Raw genomic sequence first — 14,477 nt, 5'->3', positions numbered from 1 at the left:
AATTTACATGTTCATCGCCGTGCTGTTGCTATTGGCAAAATGGGCACGACACAATTTTTGAATCGTAACATGCCGAATACAAAAGGGCTCTAATTAGTTCATCTCTCTCTCAGATGGTTTATTATATTCTTTTTTGGCAGAGTACTTTGGCTAATCCAATTGGCAAAAAGTGAGTCACATTTTGGCCAAAAGGATTGTAAGCCGGCCCACCATGGCAAGGTAGACTCTTAGGGCAGGTTGGGGGAAGGGAGTGAGTGAGGTATAGGGGATAGCAGTTTTGAAGAGGGATAAGAGGGATAGTTGGTCATCATGGGTACCACTCTTACACCCTCAAGTGTAAAGTCTGGAAACACTACCACCACCTGATAAATAATTGGGATCCAGTTGGCCCCCCTTAGGCCTGGTTCAACATTGGGATCGCAAAAGGCAAATCACAATCACCTATGGAGTGTGATTACATTTTTACCAAGCAAATGTGGCTCCATGTTGCAGTGATTGCGTTTTTCGAGTCTCATTCTAGAGAATGAGAATGGCATTCTAACTGCCACCGAAATGTTGCACGCAGTGCACCTGTGCGACATATGCACACCGCAGGCACTGCAAGGGATTTACCACAGTGCTTTGCTGAATACCAGCTATCAGCAAAGAGCAGAAACGCTCCCCACCAAAAGCACACCAAGTGTGAACTGGCCCTTGAGAGAATTTAAATGGTGATTACAAATTGTTGCAACCTGCAGTGTAGAACTCAGGGGCATATTTAAAATGATTTAAATATACCTCCAAGTTCTGCTTATGGCCTCCTCCTCCCCACAGCCATACCAATCCTCACCAAAAAGTTACAAAGCATAGAAGCACAAACAAAACAAAAAGGATGCAGGCCGACAATCGTAATTCTGGAAAATACCAATTGCACTAGCAAAAACCAGGCAATGCAATTTACATGTTCATCGCCGTGCTGTTGCTATTGGCAAAATGGGCACGACACAATTTTTGAATCGTAACATGCCTAATACAAAAGGGCTCTAATTAGTTCATCTCTCTCTCTGATGGATTATATTATTTTTTGGCAAAGTACTTTGGCTAATCCAATTGGCTAAAAGTGAATCACATTTTGGCCAAAAGGATTGTAAACCGGCCCACCATGGCAAGGTAGACTCTTAGGGCAGGTTGGGGGAAGGGAGTGAGTGAGTGAGGTATAGGGGATGGCAGTTTTGAAGAGGGATAAGGGGGATAGATGGTCATCATGGGTACCACTCTTACACCCTCAAGTGTAAAGTCTGGAAACACTACCACCACCTGATAAATAATTGGGATCCAGTTGGTCCCCCTTAGGCCTGGCTCAACATTGGGATCGCAAAAGGCAAATCACAATCGCCTATGGAGTGTGATTGCATTTTTACCAAGCAAATGTGGCTCCATGTTGCAGTGATTGCGTTTTTCGAGTCTCATTCTAGAGAATGAGAATGGCATTCTAACTGCCACCGAAATGTTGCAAGGATTTACCACAATGCTTTGCTGAATACCGGCTATCAGCAAACAGCAGAAACGCTCCCCACCAAAAGCACTCCAACAAATTAAAAAAAACACCAACAAATTACTGTGCGCGGTACAAAGTAAGTAAAAATATGGGCTGTACTGTAATATAGAAAAATGTATATGTTACGGGCAGAACCCGAAGTTTGGCCGCTTCGCGTTCTGGCTGGCCACTTCGGGTTCTGGCCGGCCAATGTGCGAAGTGGCCGCTGCACTGCGGCAAGTGTTAGAAATGATTCCTGAAAGATAAATGTATTTTCTGGCCGTCTCGCTGCGGCCGAATGTATGAAAAGTTAATTAATTTAATGAAATGAAGCCGGCGGCAATGTAGCAGATGAAGCCGCCGACATCCGCTTTGCCTCTCTCTCCTCCACCCTGCCTCTCTCTCTCTCCTACTGGCAGCCGGAGGGGGGGGGGAGGGACACGCGTGTCCCCGAGAGTCGTTCGTTGCGGCAGGGAGCCGTTCTTGCAGAGCGGGTGCTGGCAGAAGCAATGTCTGCAGCCGCACGCGTGTCCCGGCAGGGGAAGGAGAGAGAGGCAGAGCTGAAGCCGGCAGCTTCATCTGCTACATTTGCCGCCGGCTTAATTTCATTAACATTAACTAACTTTTCATACATTCGCCCGTAGCGAGACGGCCGGAAAATACATTCATCTTTCAGGAATCATTTCATTTCTAACACTGGCCGCAGCGCAGCCAGTTCTGGCCGTAACATATACGGGTTCTGGCCGTAACATATACACCAAATATAAACACACTGGCTCAAAATTCAGAGTTGGTAGACAAAGTAATTACAGTGACAAATGTTACATGATGAATAAAATGTATAACACATTTCAAGACACAACATGTTGAGAGAGCCTTGTCCTTGTGAGTTTACTATCTATGGGAATTGGGGGGATGGGGTAGTAAACAACATGTATACCAAGAGGTGATGTGTTTTTAGGTTTGCTAGTGAGGAGCACAACTTGGCCAGAGGCTGATGTGGGAGTGGCCTAAGTTGGAGTGTGTATGCTTGTTGGAAAATGTGTCTATCAAGTGTGATGCTTTTTCAGGACCATATACTAGCACAGAGTAATAATTCATAGCAGCAATTCATAGCTGTTGCATGAAATAACTGGAGAGTTGTTGCCACCCTGTCATCCTATAAATTGTAACACCAGATTACTATCAAATGTGACCATATTTCAGGGCAGTATACAGTCACGCTCTGTCAGTGAGTTGTAAATGGTGGTGAGAAATGACTTTTGCGTACCTCTCCCATTTGTAGAGCTGCAGGACTGTCTTACAGGATGTATTCTCTGCAGAATCCGGCACCTGGCCTCCAGTACTGCAGAGTGACCAGGATCTGCTTTCCTTTCCGTCCTCTTCCCCAATATGCATCCATACTAGAACAGCAGTGAAAAGCACCACCTGAGAGGGCGTGTGCCAGAGGCTCCCAGCATCCTCTATCTATACCCAGCTGAGTATTGTGAGGTCATCAGGTAATCCTGACCAGGGCAGTTTCTAGGCAAAAATACACCCAGTGCGAGGGTGTGAAGAGTGCACCCTCCCCCCCCCCCTCTCCATGTGGAGCCAGGTATAGCGGGCCCGCAGTATAGGTTAGCAAGGTCTAGTTGCACTCAGTATAGGTAGGAAACTATAAGTCCCCCCAGTATAGGTCGCCGGGCATAATTGCCTCAGTATAGGTAGCCAGCTATAGGTCCCCACAGTATAGGTTAGCCAGGTAGGTGCCTCCAGTATAGGTATGCAGTATAGTTGTCCCGGCATAGGTTAGATAGGCAGGTGTCGCCGCTATAGGTTAGATAGGAAGGTGCCCCCAGTACAGGTTAGCTAGGTGGGTGTCTCCAATATAGGTAGCCAGAATAGTTGCAAAAGACAGGAGGAGCGCTCCGTAGTGTGATACCGTTTAATAAAATGAAAACTGCGCAATAAAAGATACACTTACTAGATGTGTATGAACAGTAGGCATTTAAAATTGGCATATAGCCCAGAATAAAAAGGACATCCCCTCTTGGAAGCGAAACCTGAAGCTGCAGTGGCTCATAGTGTCCCTCGGCACTTCCTTGAGAACCATGACCAGTCCACTGACCACCTAACAATCATGGGTCTGGAGGCCATTTCATCTGGACTACCCATGGGCCTAAGATACAGGAAACTGTGCGAAAAAGAAGCATACTGGATCTTCAGACTGAACACCTTGTGTCCAGCAGGGTTGAACGAGGAGGTAGAAACAGCCAACTTTATATGATTCCCTCCAGGTGCAGCACGACTTGCCATGCACCACCACTTGGGTCCACCTCCAACCGGGTTCCCATTGATCTAGTTCCCAATTCTCATGCCATCCCAAATCTTGCCTCTCCCCCCCCCCCCCCCCCTCCGCACTTTGCAGCTGGTGGGAAATATGGCCTTATGTAGATGGACACAGGCACAGATATTGCAGACACTGGTGTATACATACACAGATGCCTGCATGTCCGATGTAAAACACTGTATACGCTGTCATGTGTCTTCAGATCAACGAACCACAGAACGTTAATTGTAATGTTGTGTTTATTAGTTCTCAAATGCCTTTCTTGTGTGCTCATACACTTTTTTGTTTATTGTTTTTGTTTATACTTTCATTTATATTGGTCCTTCGCTCTTATATATATATACATATATATATCTTGTATATATGTTTTTCATGTACTGTTTATTGCATTGTACATAAGACTCATTGTTGTTGCGGTGGCCAGCGTTTTCTATACAGTCTTGCTGCTGGGTTTCATGTGCAGCACTCTCAGTGCAGCCCAAAATTGCATTTATGACATCCAGCGTCACAGCCCCCCGGGCAGGGCTCTGCATCTCTCCCCTTTCAGCCCATACAGAATATACCCATGCCAACAGAGATGCCGAGGCATGTACTTGTATATACAGGCGCCGCTGGCCACGCCCCCCGCTGTCATTTGGGTTGTCGGCCACACCCCCCTCCCTTGTCTCTATTGGAAGGCCAAGGCTACCATATGTGTGCACCGCTGGCCACGCCCTCTGTTGCCACTTGCGCTACTGACCACGCCCCTGCCCGTGAGGTAAATATTCCTGCACTTGGGGGCCACCAGTCATGTCCCTCGCCTTCCTCCCCTCCAGCACACCTGGAGAGTCAACATGCCACCAGGGAAGCCGAGGTTTCCAGCTCCAGCTTTTCCCATCTACAGGGATGCTGGGGCCACGTTTTTTTTTGTTTTGTTTTTTTTTTTCCCCATCTACAGGGATGCTGGGGCCATGTTTTTTTTTTTTTTTTTTTTTTTCTTGCAACACTTCATACTGTTGCAGTTGAATCAATCAGTTATTTGCCGTCAGGGCTTTATGCCCTGGTGATTTAGAGTTGAGCTTCCGTCAGGAGGCTGGAAAATATAGGGTTTTTGTTTGCTGCACTTTGCAACCCACTGCCATCAGCGCTGTTGACCCGCCCCCGTTGCCTCTACAGGGATGCTGGGGCCACGGTTTTTTTTTTTTTTTTTTTTGCAACACTTCATACTGTTGCGGTTGAATCAATCAGTTATTTGCCGTCAGGGCTTTATGCCCTGGTGATTTAGAGTTGAGCTTCCGTCAGGAGGCTGGAAAATATAGGGTTTTTGTTTGCAGTACTTTGCAACCCCGCCCCCTACCCTCTCACCCTCGTTAACCTCAATTTGCTCTGGGAAGCCATTCCCTTGACTCCTGTTATAAATAGGAGCATAGTGTGCATGCAGGTACGTTAACTGACGAAGGCGTGGACACGCCGAAACGCGTCTTGACGTAACCTGCACACAGTCACCCCGAAGGGACACCTGTCATCCATTTACCATCTGGATCCTTGCTGCCGCTGGCCACTGCAGCTTCAGGTTTCGCTTCCAAGAGGGGATGTCCTTTTTATTCTGGGCTATATGCCAATTTTAAATGCCTACTGTTCATACACATCTAGTAAGTGTATCTTTTATTGCGCAGTTTTCATTTTATTAAACGGTATCACACTACGGAGCGCTCCTCCTGTCTTTTGCTTCCTTTTCCAGTAGTCCGCTCACAGCCGAGTGTTTGAGGAGCTGCCAGTGTGTGATCAGTCTGCGGTCCACTTTGACCTCTCACCTGCGTTAGCGCAAGATTGCACATCTTTTGTTTAGCCAGAATAGTTGCCCCCAGTATAGGCTAGCTAGGTAGGTGCCCCCAGTATAGGCTAGCTAGGTAGGTGCCCGCAGTATAGGCTAGATAGGTAGGTGCCCCCAGTAAAGGTTAGATAGGTAGATGCCCCAAATATAGGTTAGATAGGTAGCTGTCCCCAGTAAAGGCTAGATAGGTAGGTGCTCCCAGTGTAGGCTAGATAGGTAGGTGCCTCCAGTATAGGCTAGATAGGTAGGTGCCTCCAGTACAGGTTAGATAGGTAGCTGCCCCCCCCCCCCCCCGTATAGATTAGATAGGTATGACAAAAAAAAGTTAGTCGGGAGCCTCATATACAACGTATTAAAAATATTTTTATTCAAAAACTATAGTGTGAATAACTTCCCCCCCCCCCCTCATTTAAAACCATAAAAATGGCTGCAGTTCCCATAGAGGATGGTAGGCCTAGCGCTAGATGAATTTAGAGTGCACTCCTATTATTCAAGCATAAGCAACAGTTACCAATAGCGTATTTCTTCGGGACCCCCTTTATGTAAACTCGGGATGCTATTAATCCTTGTGATGTTCTCTATAGGTATCCGGGTTATGTGCCATATGTCATGGATAGCATATGATGAATAGACTTCAGCCTCTTACTTTAGCTCCCCTTTTTATATGCAGAACATACCCAGCAATTTTTCTAAGCAAACCGGCATTCGCCGGGACTCACCTGTCCTTTTGTATAAGCGTATTACGCTATAATGGCGGGTACTTCCGGCATTAGCAACGTCCATATGCCAGGTTCCCTTGCGTGCCACTCGTCTGCCGCTTATGTGCACTGGCTACTTCTGCTGTTCAGGCGTTTTGAAGCAGGAACCAGGATGCTGGGAGGAGAGAGCGAGGCCGTACATCGAGATCCGTCACATGACCGCAGCCTCACGTGACGCGTTTCACCCAGCGTGGGGTTTCTTCAGACAGGTAGGTACCTGCAATATAGGTTAGATAGGTAGCTGCCCCCAGTATAGGTTAGATAGGTAGGTACCAGCAATATAGGTTAGATAGGCAGCTGCCCCCAGTATAGGTTAGATAGGTAGGTACTCCCAGTATAGGTTAGATAGGTAGGTGCCCCAGTATAGGTTAGATAGGTAGGTACCCCTAGTATAGGCTAGATAGGTAGGTACTCCCAGTATAGGCTAGATAGGTAGGTGCCCCCAGTATAGGCTAGATAGGTAGGTACCCCCTGTATAGGTTAGATAGGTAGGTACCCCCTGTATTGGGTAGATAGGTAGGTTCACCCTGTATAGGTTAGATAGGTAGGTGTCCCCCAGTATAGGCTAGATAGGTAGATGCCCCCAGTATAGGTTAGATAGGTAGGTAACCCCAGTATAGGTTAGATAAGTAGGTGCCCCCTAGTATAGGTTAGATAGGTAAGTGCCCCCCAGTATAGGTTAGATAGGTAGGAGCCCCCCAGTATAGGCTAGATAGGTAGGTGCCCCCAGTATAGGTTAGATAGGTAGGTACCCCCAGTATAGGCTAGATAGGTAGGTGCCCCCAGTGTAGGTTAGATAGGTAGGTACGCCCTGTATAGGTTAGATAGGTAGGTACCCCCTGTATTGGTTAGATAGGTAGGTTCACCCTGTATAGGTTAGATAGGTAGGTGCCCCCAGTATAGGTTAGATAGGTAGGTACCAGCAATATAGGTTACATAGGTAGCTGCCCACAGTATAGGTTAGATAGGTAGGTACCCCCTGTATAGGTTAGATAGGTAGGTACCCCCTGTATTGGTTAGATAGATAGGTACCCCCTGTATAGGTTAGATAGGTAGATACCCCCTGTATTGGTTAGATAGGTAGGTTCACCCTGTATAGGTTAGATAGGTAGGTGCCCCCAGTATAGGTTAGATAGGTAGGTACCTGCAATATAGGTTAGATAGGTAGCTGCCCCCAGTATAGGTTAGATAGGTAGGTACCAGCAATATAGGTTACATAGGTAGCTGACGCCAGTATAGGTTAGATAGGTAGGTACTTACAGTATAGGTTAGATAGGTAGCTGCCCCCAGTATAGGTTAGATAGGTAGGTGCTTGCAGTATAGGTTAGATAGGTAGGTACCCCCAGTATAGGCTAGATAGGTAGGTGACCCCAGTATAGGTTAGATAAGAGGCTGCCCCCGTATAGGCTAGATAGGTAGGTTTTCCCCGTATAGGCTAGATAGGTAGGTGCCCCCAGTATAGGTTAGATAGGTAGGTACCCCCAGTATAGGCTAGATAGGTAGGTGCCCCCAGTATAGGTTAGATAGGTAGGTACCCCCAGTATAGGTTAGATAGGTAGCTGCCCCCAGTATAGGCTAAATAGGTAGGTGCCCCCAGTATAGGTTAGATAGGTAGGTACCCGCAGTATAGGCTAGATAGGTAGGTGCCCCCTGTATTGGTTAGATAGGTAGGTTCACCCTGTATAGGTTAGATAGGTAGGTGGCCCCAGTATAGGTTAGATAGGTTGATACCTGCAATATAGGTTAGATAGGTAGCTGCCCCCAGTATAGGTTAGATAGGTAGGTACCATCAATATAGGTTACATAGGTAGCTGCCCACAGTATAGGTTAGATAGGTAGGTACCCCCTGTATAGGTTACATAGGTAGGTACCTCCTGTATTGGTTAGATAGGTAGGTACCCCCTGTATAGGTTAGATAGGTAGGTGCCCTCACTATAGGTTAGATAGGTAGGTACCTGCAATATAGGTTAGATAGGTAGCTGCCCCCAGTATAGGTTAGATAGGTAGGTACCAGCAATATAGGTTACATAGGTAGCTGCCCACAGTATAGGTTAGATAGGTAGGTACCCCCTGTATAGGTTAGATAGGTAGGTACCTTCTGTATTGGTTAGATAGGTAGGTACCCCCTGTATAGGTTAGATAGGTAGATACCCCCTGTATTGGTTAGATAGGTAGGTTCACCCTGTATAGGTTAGATAGGTAGGTACCTGCAATATAGGTTAGATAGGTAGCTGCCCCCAGTATAGGTTAGATAGGTAGGTACCAGCAATATAGGTTACATAGGTAGCTGCCCACAGTATAGGTTAGATAGATAGGTACTTACCAGGGCTGTGGAGTCGGTCCAAAAATCCACCGACTCCGACTACTCAGTTTAGGATTCCACCGACTCCGACTCCTCGACTCCGACTCCTCTAATTTGCATATTACAATTTTGTTGATTAACAGTATGTAACGTGAAATTAACTGCCAACGCTTAGGAATTTTACAAGACAACTGAAGTGAGAAGGATATGTAGACTACTACTATATTTATTCCCTTTAGACTAAAACTAGTCCTTGGTAAGAGTACTTGTAAAAGGTACAGACCGGAACAAAGAACATCTATCAGGCCCTAGGCAATGTAACTGTGGGTACATGTAAGAATGATGTGCAGGTACTCTGCAGGGGAATGAGGAGATTCTTCCTCTATTACACATCTGAACATGGATCAGGCCCTAGGCAATGTGACTGTGGGTACATGTAAGAATGAGGTGCAGGGGAATGAGAAGATTCTTCCTCTATTACACATTCTTCATGCACAATCTGAACAAGGTTTATGGGTGATAGACAACACCTCTGTGTTCAATGTGCACAACATTCTCAGTGGATTCCCTGCAGCTCTGTGGAGAGTGCATTTGTAGAGTATAGTACTACTGTGTAACAAAGTAAACCTGAGACAGATGAAATTAAAGTTTTATACATACCTGGGGCTTCCTCCAGCCCCCTTCAGGCTAATCAGTCCCTCGCTGTCCTCCTCCGCCACCTGGATCTTTGAGTCCAGGTACTGAGCCAGTCTGGTGTAGTGCGCATGCACACACTCCGCCGCTGGGAGCATACTACACCTGCGCAGCACTATTGTGCAGGTGCAGAACGCTCCTGGCTGTGGAAGCGGCACGTAGCCAGACTGCTCTGACTGGCTGAATTACCTGGACAGCGAGGGACTGAATGGCCTGAAGGGGGCTGGAGGAAGCCCCAGGTATGTATAAAGCTTTTCTTTTAATTCGCCTCAGGTACCCTTTAATTCATAGTCAACAAACCAAATTTTAACATATCAATTTATTTGATTTCATGAGCAAAGAGAGTGCATACATTTGCATAAACCAGCATCAATGCAGAATTATTTCCATCTCATTGACCATCTCTATTAGTGACACGGCTACACATCAGGCTTTATTCTTACAGCATAGATGTTATTTTGTATATATAATAGATTCCTGTGTACACATCATATATACTGTACAGTCACAATCATATATGTATATCTGACTTTAAAAGTACGGGGACTGCTTTATTGAAGCAGCACAAGTAACTAATTTTGATTGGTTTATTTCATTTTTGTGGACTGAACACAGCTATTACTGTATATATACATTATTTTTAATGACTATTATCTGAGAAATAGAACATTTTATCATATTTTCTATTTTAATTACAGTTACAAATTCATTAGGAGTAGGAGTCGGAGTATTTTTTCCCAACTCCGACTTCAGGCACCCAAAATTGCTCAGACTCCGCGACTCCACAGCCCTGGTACTTACAGTATATGTTAGATAGGTAGCTGCCCCCAGTATAGGTTAGATAGGTAGGTGCTTGAAGTATAGGCTAGATAGGTAGGTGCCCCACAGTATAGGCTAGATAGGTAGGTGCCCCCAGTATAGGTTAGATAGGTAGGTGCCCCCAGTATAGGTTAGATAGGTAGGTACCCCCAGTATAGGCTAGATAGGTAGGTGCCCCCAGTATAGGTTAGATAGGTAGATACCCCCAGTATAGGTTAGATAGGTAGCTGCCCCCAGTATCAGCTAGATAGGTAGGTACCCTCTTCCCCCATCATGGAGGGGGGAGTCAGCCGAGGGGAGAGCGACCCGACCTCTCCCTCCCTTCCTCTCCTGGGCCACCCTCCGTGCTCCCCCTCTGATGCAGAGTAAAGCGCAGCAGGAAGCAATGTAGAGAGCAACAGGAAGCAATGTAGAGAGCACCTGCTTGAGTTCCAATCGTCGGTCACTAGCCGCTGGTCTCCTCCTCTGCGTAGCCGCTTATACACACACTATACTTCCTGCTAAACCGGTACCCCCAAACAAGAAGTATAGTGTGTATAAGCGGCTATGCAGAGGAGGAGACCAGCGGCTAGTGACCGGCGATTGGAACTCAGGCAGGTGAGTTGCTCTCTACATTTTCAATTTCACCGTGATGTTGCGCTCAGTCCTCAAGCTCCTGTGTGGCTGCTGACTATGCACAGAGACAAGTCCCAGTGAAACAAATCCAATCAATTAGTCACGCCAATGGTCCACACACGCCCAATTCAGATTGTGTTTTTATTTTTAAAGGGGAACTGAAGAGAGAGGTATATGGAGGCTGTCATGTTTATTTCCTTTTAATCAATACCAGTTGCCTGGCAGCCCTGCTGGTCTATTTCTCTGCAGTAGTATCTGATTAAAACCAGAAACAAGCATGCAGCTAGTCTTGTCAGATCAGACTTATAAGTCTGAACCACTGAAACACCTGATCTGCTGCATGCTTGTTCAGGGGCTATGGCTAATAGTAGTAGAGGCAGAGGATCAGCAGGGCTGCCAGGCAACTGGTATTGTCTAAAAGGAAATAAACATGACAGCCTCCATATACCTCTCTCTTCAGTTCCCCTTTAAGGTCTCACAGACAAGCGGGTCTCCTCATAGTGAGTATTGCCTCAATACAGTACACCCTAGTGCCAACACACACTGCGTGAGGGTAATAGCTATCACCAAAAGGCAGGAGATCACCCCCCCCCCTCTCAATACCCGCTCACCGGATGGCTTCTTTCAATAATTACACATCAAACATTTCATTCCGGCTGCACATAAAATACTCTTGTATGTTTGCATATCACAATACCCGTCCGCCGACACCGGTCACCTCTCACATGCCCAGGCCGCGTCTGGTTCAGTATTCAGTTTGCCTGCGTCCTCCAAGCTCCGCCATACGCGTTTCGGCACGATTGTGACTCACTCAGACGCGGCCTGGGCATGTGAGAGGTGACCGGTGTCGGCGGACGGGTATAGTTTTCAGATCATCATATCATCATATATTTGTGATCCGTTTATATAATTTTCTATTTGGCTACTAATTACCATAGTTTCTGTGTACAGATCACAAATATGATTTGATGATCTGAAAACTACTAACACCAAGCTGGCAAATCATGAATCCAGTTATGGTTACTAATGCGCTTAAGGGGCCCATAAGGGGCTGGTCGATTTCAGCGATCGATCGATTCTATAGAATTGATCGATCAGAAATCGATTCTACCAAATTCCCCATTCGATCGATTTGCGGCCGATTGCTGCAGCAGATCAATCTAAATTTTCCGTCCTGTCAGATAGATCAAATCGAACGAAATCGGCCGCAAATCGATCGAATGGAGAATTTGATAGAATCGATTTCTGATCGATTCTATAGAGTCGATCGATCGATCGCTAAAATCAACCAGTGTATGGCCCATAGAGTTGCATTGGCTCTAATGGTCCAATAATGCATTTAAGGGGCCCATACACTGGTCAATCGATTCTATAGAACCGATTGATCAGAAATCAATTCTATCAAATTCATCATTCGATCGATTTGCGGCCGATTTTGATCGATTTGATCTATCTTACAGGATGGAAAATCTAGGTCGATCTGCTGCTGGCAGCAGATCGATGGCCCATAGAGTTGCATTGGATTTAATGGTCCAATAATGCATTTATATCGATTTTCAATAGATTCCATTCTAAAATCTATTGGAAATCTGTTCCTAGTGTGTGGCACATCATATAGATTCCTGTCAGATTGGACTCGACAGGCATCTGCCAGAAAGCTATCTGATGGTCAAATCTGCTGCAAATCTATAAGTGTATGGCCACCTTTACACTCAGCTCATACTCAGTGCTTAAAACTGACTGAGGCTGGGTGCACACATAACAGAGCGTGAAAGGTTGCGTTTTCTGTCATGCGTGGGGTTTTTTGTGTGTGTTTTTAGTACGTTTGCGTTTTTTCCTTGCAGATGAGTTTTTCAAGCATTTGCGTGCGTTTTTATGCATTTGTGTTTCGCATATACAAAACCCATATGCGTTTTGTATGCGCTTTTCAATTGCGTTTTATGCTAATCCCTAGGAAGACAACAGGAAGTGGAAATACATCAGAAAACAATATTTTTTTAAAATAAAAACGCATGTAAAACGCAAACATAAAAACGCATACCATTGAGTTCCCATTGACTTTCATTATATGCGTTTTTGAATATTATGCAACAAAACCTGCATTTTAAAAACGCATGTTTTAAAATGCATATGCGTTTTTATATGCATTTTTCCTGCGGCCCATCGACTTCCATTAGCGACAAAAACGCGTTTGTTCTGCAACGTTAGCGTTTTTGCTAAGTGTGCACCTAACCTGTATGTTCTCTATTCCATATACTTATTCTTCCTATATCCATCCTCTATGTATAACCAGCTGAGTATTGTGAGGTCATCAGGTAATCCCAGCATTCTCTATATCCAGCTGAGTATTGTGAGGTCATCAGGTAATCCCAGCATCCTCTATACCCAGCTGAGTATTGTGAGGTCATCAGGTAATCCCAGCATCCTCTATACCCAGCTGAGTATTGTGAGGTCATCAGGTAATCCCAGCATCCTCTATATCCAGCTGAGTATTGTGAGGTCATCAGGTAATCCCAGCATCCTCTATACCCAGCTGAGTATTGTGAGGTCATCAGGTAATCCCAGCATCCTCTATACCCAGCTGAGTATTGTGAGGTCATCAGGTAATCCCAGCATCCTCTATATCCAGCTGAGTATTGTGAGGTCATCAGGTAATCCCAGCATCCTCTATACCCAGATGAGTATTGTGAGGTCATCAGGTTATCCCAGCATCCTCTATACCCAGCTGAGTATTGTGAGGTCATCGGGTAATTGTAGCATCCTTTATACCCAGCTGAGTATTGTGAGGTCATCAGGTGGGGAAAAAACAGCTGTAACTGATTAGTCAAGTTTTCATCTGGAAAGACAATTTACAGCATGCCAGGACTGTTTGCATGTAATTGATAATGTATTCTGCACTGGGGATTTGATTATATTTACTTCTTTCCATAATTCACACTGATGTAATGCCTCCTGAGTGAGGTGTGTTGGCTTTTTTGTATATAATGACTTTGCTTACCTTTTCAATAAAACGTTAAAACAAAAAATACATATATATCTATGACTCTATGAGCTTTTTTCTTTTTAGCTTTTTGATAGGTATATATAGCCATCATTTCTGATATCATTTGGTATATCTGCTTATATTACTTGTTCTCGGGCTACTATATATATATATATATATATATACACCGCTTTCATTACCAGATTGCTGTATTGAAATCCTTATGTGACTGTATGATTGGTATTTAAATATTAAAAAAGAATAATTACTAAAACATTCCTTCCGTCGTGGCATCGGAGCTACGATCAGCGGCAGAGGCGCCCCGCTCGGCTCGGCGGTCTCCAGGCGAATGCCTCGCTCCCGCAGCGGAGCTTCCTTATAAAGACTCAGAGCGGACCATGTTGAGAACATACACAGCCCCCGCGTGCCGCTGCGCCACACTTGTGCTTCTTCTCCCGCCTATTCGCGGGGTTTTCAGGCGATCTGCGACCCCCCAACCCGGGAGCACCCGCATGTCTCCATCTCCGGACTCCCCCCGGAAAACCTGAACATGAATCCCGGAGGAATGCTGCCGCTTTCATGTGGAAATCCCCCGCTACATGGACGCCCCCTGGCGGTCACAGCGCTAGCGGCGGGGAGACGGCTGTTC

The 14,477-nt window shown here is 45.7% G+C and overlaps 1 long non-coding RNA gene across 1 annotated transcript in view; it reads right to left on the bottom strand.

The window, feature by feature from the left end:
• The window catches only part of LOC137522421 (uncharacterized), a 324,839-nt gene extending 310,670 nt beyond the window's left edge, over window positions 1-14,169 (bottom strand). The window contains exons 1-2 of the long non-coding RNA XR_011022292.1: window positions 14,098-14,169; window positions 6,378-6,633 (exon numbers count right to left, since the gene is read on the bottom strand). This is a non-coding gene — a long non-coding RNA (uncharacterized lncRNA). The remainder of the gene's footprint in view (window positions 1-6,377; window positions 6,634-14,097) is intronic.
• Between the last annotated feature and the right edge of the window lie 308 nt (window positions 14,170-14,477).

Source organism: Hyperolius riggenbachi, chromosome 6, assembly GCF_040937935.1.
Source record: "Hyperolius riggenbachi isolate aHypRig1 chromosome 6, aHypRig1.pri, whole genome shotgun sequence".
In the NCBI taxonomy this organism is placed as follows: Eukaryota; Metazoa; Chordata; class Amphibia; order Anura; family Hyperoliidae; genus Hyperolius; species Hyperolius riggenbachi.
This window is presented reverse-complemented; position numbering and strand designations above follow the sequence as displayed.